The sequence below is a fragment of the Amyelois transitella genome, chromosome 6 (genome assembly GCF_032362555.1).
Source record: "Amyelois transitella isolate CPQ chromosome 6, ilAmyTran1.1, whole genome shotgun sequence".
Lineage (NCBI taxonomy): Eukaryota > Metazoa > Arthropoda > Insecta > Lepidoptera > Pyralidae > Amyelois > Amyelois transitella.
This window is the reverse complement of record NC_083509.1, coordinates 12,573,503-12,586,178: the sequence shown is the minus strand read 5'-3', so window position 1 is coordinate 12,586,178 and position 12,676 is coordinate 12,573,503. Positions and strand designations below refer to the sequence as shown.

General features: G+C 36.2%; 1 protein-coding gene across 1 annotated transcript in view; it reads right to left on the bottom strand.

Moving 5' to 3' along the window:
- The window catches only part of LOC106132032 (phosphatidylcholine:ceramide cholinephosphotransferase 2), an 84,008-nt gene that overhangs the window by 55,687 nt on the left and 15,645 nt on the right, over nt 1-12,676 (bottom strand). The window lies entirely within an intron of this gene.

Sequence of the window (12,676 nt, the reverse complement as noted above, 5' to 3'; positions counted from 1 at the left end):
TTTCAAATATCGACGCGTTCTGCCCGACACTTCTTGGAATTCTTACTGTTGTGTGGTTTGGTATTTAACTTGCTTTTTAAAGTATCAAGATGGAATAGATGCTCTATGTCTATACAAAACAATAGGTGGATAGGTCATTACCAAATCTTTTGCCAAATTTGGAATATGCTAAGAATTGTTTTAAATAATTACATGTAATAATAGTCTCTGTGTCGTCCCTACTCCTGCGTGAACAAGTGCGACATTGAAATGCGCTAATTCTGGTCACGGCGGTCGTGCCCGTAACGAGCGCGACTCGCATGCTAACACATCAACTAAATCATCCAAATATTTTGATTTTTTCGAGAGCCGTTTAAAGATACATAAAAATTCAAGTCAATAATACTTCACAGGTATCGCAAAATATCTTAATTATTTCATAAAATTGGCCTTATCTTAAAGAAATTTCTTCCAAGCTACTGTGAACACCTGCGGTGAACACGCAATGATGGATGAGAGATCTTGTGGATCTAAACAATAAACAGTAATTGCATCCTGTGACCACGGTCGGTGCAACCTGGTCGAAAACTCAGGAAAAACGGTATTTTCGCTTTAACTCCCGTTTGCATACATTAAAAATTTTTAGAACTCCATTGCTTGCAAACCGCGTAAATCATGATGTTGTCGGATAATCGGTTGTTTGTTTATGTTATAATCGTCACACGCCATCTTTTTGAAAGTGTGTTTGTTTGTCCGTCTTTCGCGTCAAAACCACTGAACAGATAGACATCGGTTTATCTGGCTTTACTTCACATTGTATGCAAAATATCAAGTACCTTCATATTCAAATTTTGACAAATATTTTCACACGGGCGGAATAGCAGACAAAACTTAGATACCTATAACTAAAAATTAGAGTAATTTACAAAACTTGTTTTAAATGACACGAGAAATTTTTACTGATGTTTCATTGATTAGTAATAATCGTGAATCGGAAACGCTGATGTTGAATTTCTTCGGGTCACTGTGAAGTCAATGAACGCGGGACGAATTTCACAACCGTGCATATACCTAGTAGAAAAAATCATTCTGTTTTTATTCAAAAATATTTCTTTTATCCATAGAAATCTGGACTTTTTAGTATACCTACGTATTAATATTTGGCATAACATCAAACCAGACTTACGTATATGTTTTTATAGAATTCACCGTGAATTATTTCAAATACGAAGTCGAAAAGAATATTTGGATCGGAAATAAAACTTTGCGGAATGCTCATGCGATTACTTATTTAGGTCTTTGACGACCAAACCCTGCGGATAATCTTTAATACAATAATACTCAGGTTGTTTACATTGCTATATGAAAATCAATGAAACTCCACAAAACGTTAATTGAGCTAATGATCGCATGCATCCGGCTATTGCGCGGTATCACGTAACTACAATGGCACTTTGTTGCTTATAACAAAAGCCTTTTTTGCAAAGATTATGTGGTTTTATCAGCGACCCTGAAAATTACTTCCGCTCGTAAATATCAAAATATAATTTGATTTGGGTATAGTTTTCTAAGAGCTTAATAACTGCAATTTATTGTTGAAAATACTGGCCAAAATTATTACGAGTAACATTTGCCGGAAACGAATGATCAATGTCATCACTATTAAGGATTATATTTTGATCAACTTTATTGAAGGAAATGACACAAATTACGCCTCGCAGTAATTGTCTGCAGATGTGATCTCGCAGGTAGAATGGACAGCAAGTGAGGCGTCACCGAGCGCGCTCACCGTGACCCGCGGATTGGTTGTTACCTGTCCATCGTGACAATACCTTGGACAATACAATCATGCCTGAAGTACAAAGACCAGGAACTGACAGCTAATGGATAAGGTTACAAAGTTTCCACGACTAATTGAAAGCAAAAGTCTGGATGACGTTTCAGATTTTTTGGGTTTGAAATAGGTAATCTGTTGTCCTTCTCTTTTATAACTAAGTACAAAATGATAATTTAAAGTGCTAAAATTGAAAAGAATTAATGTCATACTTATATAATCTTTATTCTTATGATTAGAATCATAATTATAATTTATGACGCGTAACATGTCTGTTACTCCGGAAAACTTTGATGATAAAAATATGCTTTAATAGGAATAATACGGCCCAGGGAAGTCTTGAGATAACTCGCCAAATATTTTGCTCAGTGATATACTGAATTTGCAGACCGTCATTACGAAACACTTCCTTGTGAGAAACCAGTAAGTTCAAGGTCATTGAACAAAGAATTAGATCAGCTTCGTTTTACACTGACGTCATCTTTTGCTCAAATGTTGTCATAACTTCTCGTAAAACAACAAAAAAATAAAGGCTGAGTTGTCTGCGATTGTAGATAAACTTGAAAACATAAAAAATAAACAGATAAAACCTTTTTTTTTAAATATCAAAAGTTTCAGTGCAAGACACACTCAATAAATTATTCGGTTTATAATTTGCTGTAGGTATGTGGCAAATTCATTGTCAAACCAACAAACATACCTTTCTTTTTTTTGGTGTATCTGTATATAAAAATTATTATTTATGTATTTATTTAGTATGATTAGAAATAAATTATTTTTGTGGACTGAGACTTCTTTGGGCTCTTCCCTGGGCATACACCAACTGGATAAATGCGAGGTTGCTGGAGATTAAATATTAATAGGTAGTAAAATATACATATCAAGTTCAGTTCTAAAAGAAACAACTGAAATAGAAGTAAGTACCTAATATACGAATTCTACATATACATATAAAGGCTACAATATACAGAGTCTACATATAAAAATTCTACATATAAATATATAACATGGCGAGTTATGATCAGTACGTGACAACTAATTGCCCACTCACTGGACACGACCCCCATTTGTAGATCACCTACAAATGCCATGACAATATAGACGCGAATTATGTCAGAAGGTGAAGGTCGGGCTCCCACCTGGCAACACTGCCCGCCGTCCCGTGACGTCACGGGGAGGCTGTGACGTCACGGAGCTCGCCCTCGTCTTTATGACCACCATAACGACGTGGAGACGTTACATTGAAGCAAACAGGTGCATAGATATAAGACAAAGATAATAGGAATCGACAAAGTTAGCTAAGTTGCTTTTTGAAAATTGCATTTAGAATATAAACTTGTGAGATTTTCGTACTCATCGACTGTATTTTTAGCTGTACCAAAGATCGGGACATGCTTAAGCTAGCATGTGTTTGGTAACTTTAGACTAGCAAGGTTCTGCCGGCCTGCTTTTATGATGACTATGATGATGCTACTTAGATGATTCAAGATTATTTATTTGTAAATTATTTTATGATTATTTTTGTGATTTAAACACTAACATGTACCTGGCAAATCATACTTTGTTTAAAAAACTTTGCTTTAAAGAGAAATACAGTGACATTATTTGTAAGTATAGGAAAACTGAAAAACAGCGATCGGGAATTCTATTTCTGTGAGAATCTGACATAACCATATGTGGAGAAAGATAACATTCAAACCCAAACTAAACCAACTTTATAAAACTGTTGTCTCACATATGTGTTTGGGAAAGTTCAGTAAGATTCAACAAGTTAATTCTCGTGCTGAGATGTTTGCTAGGAGACCGGTCCGACTGGAATCTAGGATCGACGCTATATAACCAGATTTGCTTGGCACCGGCGCCTATTATTAGCAAATTCTTGAGTCTAGTACCCACATGCATGCACAAACATAACGCACTCATGAGAATCATAGAGAAAAGTCGGAGAACAAGTTATGCTTTCTGTTATAAAACTACGGTAAGTTTTGAACCAGGCAATGTAAGTTTATAAGCAGTTCTTTACAGAAGATAAGGACTTCTTCGCAGTTAGCTGTGAATGTCGAAGGCACCGATTAAGGTTTGGTCTCTGTAATAACTAATAACTTGTATATAAAACAATTCCTGCATTAATTGGTGTATAGTATCATATGACTGTCAGAACTTCGCCAAATCTTTCCAGAATAAATTTTCCTTACACAGCATAAAACATAACTAAGCTTAGTGTGCTATATTTTTTTGTGATAACATGCTGTTTTATCGACCCTCGTTTAAACAGCGTACTATGCAAAAGTAACACGCGAACGAGTGAAATTGCTGATGTCAATATATATAGATACATATAAATATAGATAGATAGATAGACTCTTTATTGCACCATAAGAAAAAGAAACACAGAAAAAAAATTAGTTACTTTTAGTTTGCAATCTGAAGAGAATTTACTATTCAAATGACTGCCAAGTCCAAGGCCGAATTCCCCTGGACACCAATCGTCATGCTGTCATCAGCCGCCATTAGTCTTGGTCCATCTCACCACAAATGAGCAGCGTGACCTCGCATTGGATCCGGTGGTCACGGGGCCTTTCCCATTGAAGCCGAAATACACGACTCATTGATTTACGTTTGTAAATTTTTGATTATGTAATATTTTTGTGGTTCCAAGCTGGCCTGAGATATAGGAACATATTCCTACATTATAATCTTGTCATTGCGTGTACCTGCCGTGCCGAAGTAAGCCGATGTAAGGCACCAAATCTTTAAGGTTACTTACTTTAAATATTTGGTGCCTCGGTTTTCCTCCGTTCTGCTTACTTGTATTTTAGGTATGTGTTATTAGGTCCAAAGATTTTCACGATATAATTTGTGTCTAAATAATAAAAATTCTGATTTGTTGTGTTTATTTTTAGTGTTGATTGTTTACAGTCATACATATAACCTCGAGACATTCGCGTTCCTCGTCTTACCATCTTTTTCTCATAGAAAAGCAGGTACCTGTGCCTGTCTATCTCAAAAAATTCAATTTTTAAACTGAATCGAACGTTACTTATCTGCTTATTGGTTACCTTTTTCGTAACTGAAGTTAATTATGCCCGTCTTGGAAAACGTAAGCGGTGGAGCCGCCCAGCTTACATGCTACCCTGTCTTCAGCGTGTCTTAAAAAATTCAACTTACCATCTAAACGTTCCCCTAATTACGAGTATATTGGGAACGTTTATTTGTTCATTTTTATCTCCAATCAACTATTCATGTAGGTGAAATACTATAGTGGCTATTCATAGTCTGCTAGAGGGCCACCTACTTCTTCTACGCATAATATATCAAGAGGTCTATTAAAAACCTAAATAAAGTTTAATTGCATTCCCCTTGAGAACGTTTGTATATAATTGACCGCCCACTAAGGCCTCATCATAAATAAAGCATGATTATATCAAAAGTAGAACATACATTATATTACATACATATTTCGTCCAAGTTTAAACATCGCCAAATACATACGTACTCCTAGTTGCGACCTTAATTTTCTGGAGAGGAGCCCGGGGCCCGCCTGCGATATCCTAAGTAATGATGAGATGTCGCAATTAGTTCTAGTTCAAGCGCAACTATTGTTTCCCGCAAATCTGCGCACGCGTCGATTAGCCAAGTGTGACAGTAGGTACACCTACTGCATGCACCGTTGCACACGCTACTGTAGCAATTTTTTTCATTTGAGTGTTTTAGACTCAATATTTTATATATATATATATATATATATTATATCAATCACAGTGCCGTGTGGTTCTCGGCACTAATAGAAAAAAGAATAGGACAACTCTATCTCATTCCCATGGATATCGTGAAAGGTGACTTAGGAATAGGCTTGTTAACTTGGTATTCTTTTTTTAGGCGATGGGCTAGCAACCTGTTCATATTTGAATCTCAATTATATTATTAATCCAACGACCAGCTGGGCGTGACCTATCAGTCTTTTCAAGACTCTTGGCTCTGTCTACCCCGCAAAGGATACAGACATGGTTTTATTTGATGCATATGGATTCTATCATTGCTCGCGTAATACACAAATATTTTGGGTTTCATAAGTTTTGAGTTCACTTTTCATTACATTCATTAAGTTCTACTACGATTAAAATATACCTATTCGTAACGAGTTGGTGTCGGGTGACTCACTCCGCGAGCCTTGAACAGGTTGGAACATAATACTTGCAGACGACTTTGCAGTTGCTATAATTTTTACTTTAATGAGAAATCTGAATTTGCTTTATAAGCCTCGAATAAATTTGTGACCTATATAATATTGTTTTTATTTACCGATAGGTCATCAAAACAATTGATAAATTATATTGTTTTGTTATTAATTGATAAATTATATTGTTTTATTGACCACAAAAAAAAAAAATTATTTATGAACTTCAAAATGTGATACTTTTAAAAATAATGACATCAAAGTAAAGCTAATTTCCGCATCAATTTGTCATATATTCCAACAGATCTTCAAATAACACTCGTCTCACCTGTATTAATAAAGAATACGGCTCCAATTATGTTTTCATTTGGTGTGAAACGAAGGTCAGAGCGGATCGAAAAGGCATAAATAGACAATGCGTGTGTTTGTTTCATTATGTTGGGCAATGCTGGTTGAACGGCGTGGCGTGGCGTGGCGTGGATTACTGATTTATCGGACGTCCGGGTATAAATAGCTACAGCGAGCAATACTAACACTGTTTAGGAATCTACACGGTGCGATCGCCGTGTAGATTCACTGATTTTGAGAGTCAGGTAAAACGCAGGCGATTTATTCGGGAACCCTTTCGATGTTCATAGGTGGTCCTAACCCAGTTAGAAACATGGTTTTTCGATAATGAAATTGGTAATGTTCTTAGTCGCCTTTAAAGACGTTCTTTATAACTATAAAGATATAAGTAGTTCTATTTTTCTGGGCCGGCTTAACACAGCACATTATATATAATACCTAACTAATACATCTCCATTAACCACTTTGTCTATTGATTATAAATTAGAAATATCTGCCTAAAAGTTTTTTGGATCACGAAAATTTATAGACATATTGATATGTCAGGTAATAGAATTTTATTACATACATAGTTACATGTGGAATGTATTAGTTTAACACTCAAGTTTAAGATGGGTTCACTGACCGTGACAGTGAAAGTGGTACGGAACCAAATGAACTGTGTCATCAATCATCATGCTACATTGATGGCCATACATTTCGATTGATTTACAAAGATAAGCCGTGTGGTTACAGGGTTAATGTCTGATTCGACTAATGAAAAGGCTGATTGATACACGTGAACTTAGGTACTTACTATATATATTAACTAATGATAGACAAAATTACAACGGAAGTGGCAAGCTTGGAAAACAGGGTAAGATAAAAGAAGATGTGAAATGACAGCGTCAAGAAGACAGTGTGTAGGAAGGGCATGCCTTGTTGGAATTGGACGACTTTAGGTACGACCTGCACATGAAGAGTAAAATAATAGCGCAGAAAAGACATGAAGTCATAAAAAATAAAATCTAGAATCTTATGCCGACACAGAAATTTGGGATAATTTTGAATGAACCGGGACTGAAAAAAGGTTAATGGGGTCAAAAAATCTTGATTCCCCTATAACTATAGTTACCTTATTTACTGTTAGACGTGGAGTGTCAACGACCTCGACCAATGTAGCCTGAGGTATAATTTGTGCTGAGAGCTAGCACTCCCGACCAATTATAAAACCGGAGGCGTGCTTGCCCAACGGAACCACAAATACCTACTTAGAAATAATACAATATTGATATCAGAACCTTTTCATGGCATAGTTAGCTCTAAAACGATGAGGTATTTGTTACTTTGTAATATACCTACTTAGGTACAGTAAAGGGTCAGGTCAAAAGTACCCGAAACCGCCGAGCTTGCATGAAGAGAGTTATGAATGTGGATGTAGCGAAGGAAGTGTTCAGAGATCGTGGCAAGTGGAAAGAGGAATATGTTTTACAAAACAATTTATTGGCAACATTTCATGTCGTTAAAAGCTGCCAATTTATTACTCCTAAATTGACATGTAACAAAGTTTTGCATGGTCAAATTACCAGTAAAATATGGAAATAATAAACATCGCACTAAACTTGTTTTAATAAACTTTATTTACACATAAGTATCGAGCTATGTTACGAAGTGAATGTAAGCGAGGGAGGATGTCTGAAGGTCGTCCAAACATTCACTTATCATCGTTTATTCACACACTATAATTTTCCCACCGTCCTGGTTGTATAGGAGTTCTCCTTGCAAGTTGACCAGTAGGCCAAGGTGTCATACACAATGTGTGTACTCGTATGTGTAGAGAAGGGCTACTTCACATTCATTATAAAAAAAAATCGATAATTTGGCATATCAAAGACAAAGTGCCGTGTGGTTTCCGGCACACATACAAAAAAGAATAGGACCACTCCATCTCTTTCCCATGGATGACGTAAAAGGCGACTAAGGGATAGACTTATAAACTTAATTATTTTTATAGGCGATAGGCTAGCAACTTATCACTATTTGAATCTCAATTCTATCAATAAACCTCGTGCTAAGCCGTGTAAGCTAAACGTGGCCCGTATCAGTCTTTACAAGACTGTTGGCTCTGTATACCCCGCAAGGGATATATACGTGATTATATGTATGTATGTAAATTAACTAGACTACCGTATTCGAAGTTGTGACAACCCTATCGATCCAGTCGTATGCAGAGAGTGCAGACGGGAACAAAAGTGAACGTGCGCATTACATCGCTCGCGTGCTTGCTTCTGTGTGCCTGATAGTTCCGCAAATAATCCCTCACTATAGTACTCTTTAATTTGACTGAAAGATTTTGGAATAAATTATATATTATACCTACATATATAAGTTTTCACGAGAGCCCTGGGCCCATAGCCGTGTTAAGTTAAAATGCTTAAATATGGAATTGAGAAAAATTTGGTATGGAAAATCAATTTTTAAAGAGGTTGATCTTCCTGTAATAGATAATCTCTCAGTCGTTCATGAATCAACGACTGACAGCGACCCTACAGACAGCGGTGTCATCGACATCGTCGTGTTCGGATACATTACCATTTCCGACGTTCATCCGCGACAGGCCTCCGCTTCGACAACCAAACAATTTGACAAATTTATTACATTTTCTAACAATCTAGTACCTAGATGTTATCTCTGCTCTGCCTGCCCCTCAGACCTCAGTGATTAAATATACCTACTTATTCACAACACCGAAATAAATAAATATAACTTGTAATATGCCGCTATGTGCCGTGTGGTTCCCGGCACCAATATAAAAAATAATAGGACCACTCCATCGCTTTCCCATGGATGTCGTAAAAGGCGACTAAGGAGTATAAAGGGCTTATAAACTTGAGATTCTTCTTTAAGGCGATGGGCTAGCAACCTGTCACTAATAGAATCTCAATTCTATCATTAAGCCTAGCAGCTGAACGTGGCCTTTCAGTCTTTCAAGACTGCTGGCTCTTGTCTACCCCGCAAGGGATATAGGCGTGACTATATGTATGTTTGTAACATGAAATATGCTATTCATTGCGTGCAAACATTAATCACCGTATCGTACAGAATGATTCCATACACGTCATTGGTCCTACCATGTAATCTCATCAAAACACATGTAATTGTGTTTGTTCGTAATATTTAATAATTTGTAACATCACATGTCTAGTGTTTATTTCTATGTTTGATGTCAGAATGACGTTTTAATGATAGCGTCACGCAATCATGTGAATTTATATGTAGATGGTTGCGGGATCATTGGAAGACGGTAGATAAAGTTATAACAAGCTAGTGTTTATGTTATACCTATATTGAAGATGTTTATCTCGAGGTAAGTTAAGTAACGCTTATTTTTTTAATATATTTATTTATGTTGTTTATAAGGCAAAGCCTTACACAGATTGACATATCTGGCTTTTTAAAAAAATATGTGAACATATACATCGTTACCGTCGAATGAAAATACGAGTATAGAAAGAATCTTTTCATATGTTCTAGAAACGTTTTTTCATTGATTCTTGTTTCAAATAGATACTGGCCACTGTGTCATCATGTACTTTTCCATTTTAATCCCCCACTTAACTTCACTCCCGTAATCTCAGTTCCCGATAAGACTAGGCGCGGCGTCAGGGCGTGACTCGCCATTCCGCTAATTATACATATAGGCGACGCGACCAACGCGCTGGATTTGGGTCAAGAGGTGCCGGCAGAACATGTCATGACACGCATGTCACCTGCTGGCCTAATTGCTAGAGCCTCTTGTTTTGTTGTAGGCTAAAAGTGTTGCCCGTTAATAAACGTGATTCCCTGCATGACTGGCAAGTTGAGAAATTGTTTGGCATTTTTATTCAAAACTAGACAAAACGTTTGTATTTTCGTTTGTACATACATACATATAATCACGTCTATATCCCTTGCGGTGTAGACAGAGCCAACAGTCTTGAAAAGACTGACAAGCCACGTTCAGCTGTTAGGCTTTATAATGGAATTGAGATTCAAATAGTGACAGGTTGCTAGCCCATCGCCTAAAAGAAGAATCCCAAGTTTATAAGCCTATCCCTATTCCTTTTGTTTGTAAACTGGGCTAATTTCGATCCTATATTTTGCAGAGTAACATTATTAGAATAATATTATTTTAATAACCTTTAATATTGTATTATTAACGTTAGGTACGAGTAATAGCCAAGTGACTGCAGTGTGGACGTTACTGGTGGAGCGATCGTTATCAGCGAGCTTTTTATGCGAAAGCTCTGCACCGCCCGGCACGCCACTGCAGAGGTCGATGACACGGGGGTGTGCTTCATCAGGAGTTGTCATGAGTCTGATTGTAATAACTTTATAAATCGGAGTAATAGTTTAAACTTGCAAAAGCTTGGATTTAACATTCGATTGAAAAAATTAAAAAAAAAATAATGTGAAAAGGGAGAACAGTACGTAAGCATCTGTAACACATATAAGATTTTTTTTATAAAGAACTCAAACAAGATTAATGATGATCAAAGGAATTCCCCAAAATAACACCTTAATGAGTAAATTACCTTCAAATAAAACTAAAAATCTTATTATGTACGACATTTCTTAATACTTTCAGGAAAAACGTTCTGGAAAAGCCGGTAATAAACGCTATTTAGTGATAATTGCCCAAATAAGTACAGTCAGATAAATTATTCAGATAAGTTTTGCTGTTTTCAGTGGCTCAAGTCTTACTTTTGTATAAACTTAATGACGTAATTGTAACCTTCACGCTTTTACAGCACATACAAATACACAAACGAACAAGTAATTAGTCTACTCATTAATGTAAATTGGCTTCAAATTGTTTTTTCATATGGGCTTCGAGTCGTGAAGTGGCTGCGTCAGAATAGGAAATACTGAAAAATAATGAACACAGCTAATAATAAAATTGAGGATCATTAAAAAAATGTAAAATATAGGGACAGTATAGACAGACAAAACTCATAGTTTAAAGACATTTACTGTTTATCCAACACGACGTCTCTTATCATAGAGAATTCCTATATAGATGTATAAGTTTAGGTTCTTCTCAAAACAACCTACTTACCTAGTGACGTCTTATCAATAGTATACAAAATATTAAGTTTTTATATGTTACACAAAACTCATTAGCCTAAATAAGTCGCTTTGGTAAAGTATTACTTTCAGACTTACCGCTTTACGTTTGTGCTAATGTTTTAGTTGGTGGCATTTTTATCCTTTAGTCGCTCAAAAAGCTCTATCACTTTAATACCTTTATCAGAATAACAACCAATCAAAATAAAGTTCGCAAATAACGCGTTTGCCATAAAATCGTAAGTTCAAGGTTACGTTCACCCCGCAACAGACTCAGTTGTGGCAAAATTACCAATTAGTACTAATTCCTCTTACAACGAGATAATTAACTGTGTACGTTTTTGGAAACATCGCATCATCGACACTAAACAATAAGGTTCGCAATTACTACATTTAAAAAGTAATATAGACTCTATACATTTGGTGACATTATCTTTTTAAACGAACGTTTATTTTACAAAAGAAAAAAAAAGTAAGTAAGAACAAAACTACTTTTATGACCATAAATTGATCTACAGCCGTTTTTACAACATTTACTGTACATTGAACTCCGTTTTGTCATTATTTTCGTATCCTACATAACCTCTAATTTGCATCGTTATCGCGGGAAATGTTTATGGTGACAAAATATAGAGGACATAAACCCAGTTTCATACCCTGCCACCGTATTCTCGAACTGAGGCATATGTGTCATCTTCTCTCTCTTTCTATAACTTCGGATAACTATGATAATAAAGAGATAGAAAGAGGGTAAATAAGAATTTTTTTACCAAAGTGGTTACAGTCGCGTCAATCACCATTCCTCCTGAATTTTGCCATGCTATATTAATCCAACCAGTGGTACCATTTCAACACTTTCATCTTCATCAGTTTGTGGACATCCCATGTAGATTATCACTGGACTACTAATCCCTATGTCACCTGTACTGTACCTAACCTGTGGCATCTCAACACGATTATCATTTTTGGAGTCTAGACATCCAATTTAGATTATAATTGGACCCCTATGTCATCTCAACGTGTATCCAACCCAGTCACATCACACTGGTATCTTCACTACCGCTGCTGAATCTTGAAGTAGCAGCAATCCACATGTGAAGGTAATCCCTCAAAGTACATAAATACTGACATAAAACATAACAACAGACACGGCTCTCCCGTCTACCAACGCCATGACCCGAAACTTTTTAGATCAAGGTGCTGTGATATCTGAACAGCAGTCGTTTATGACTTGTTTATGATTCATTTAGGAC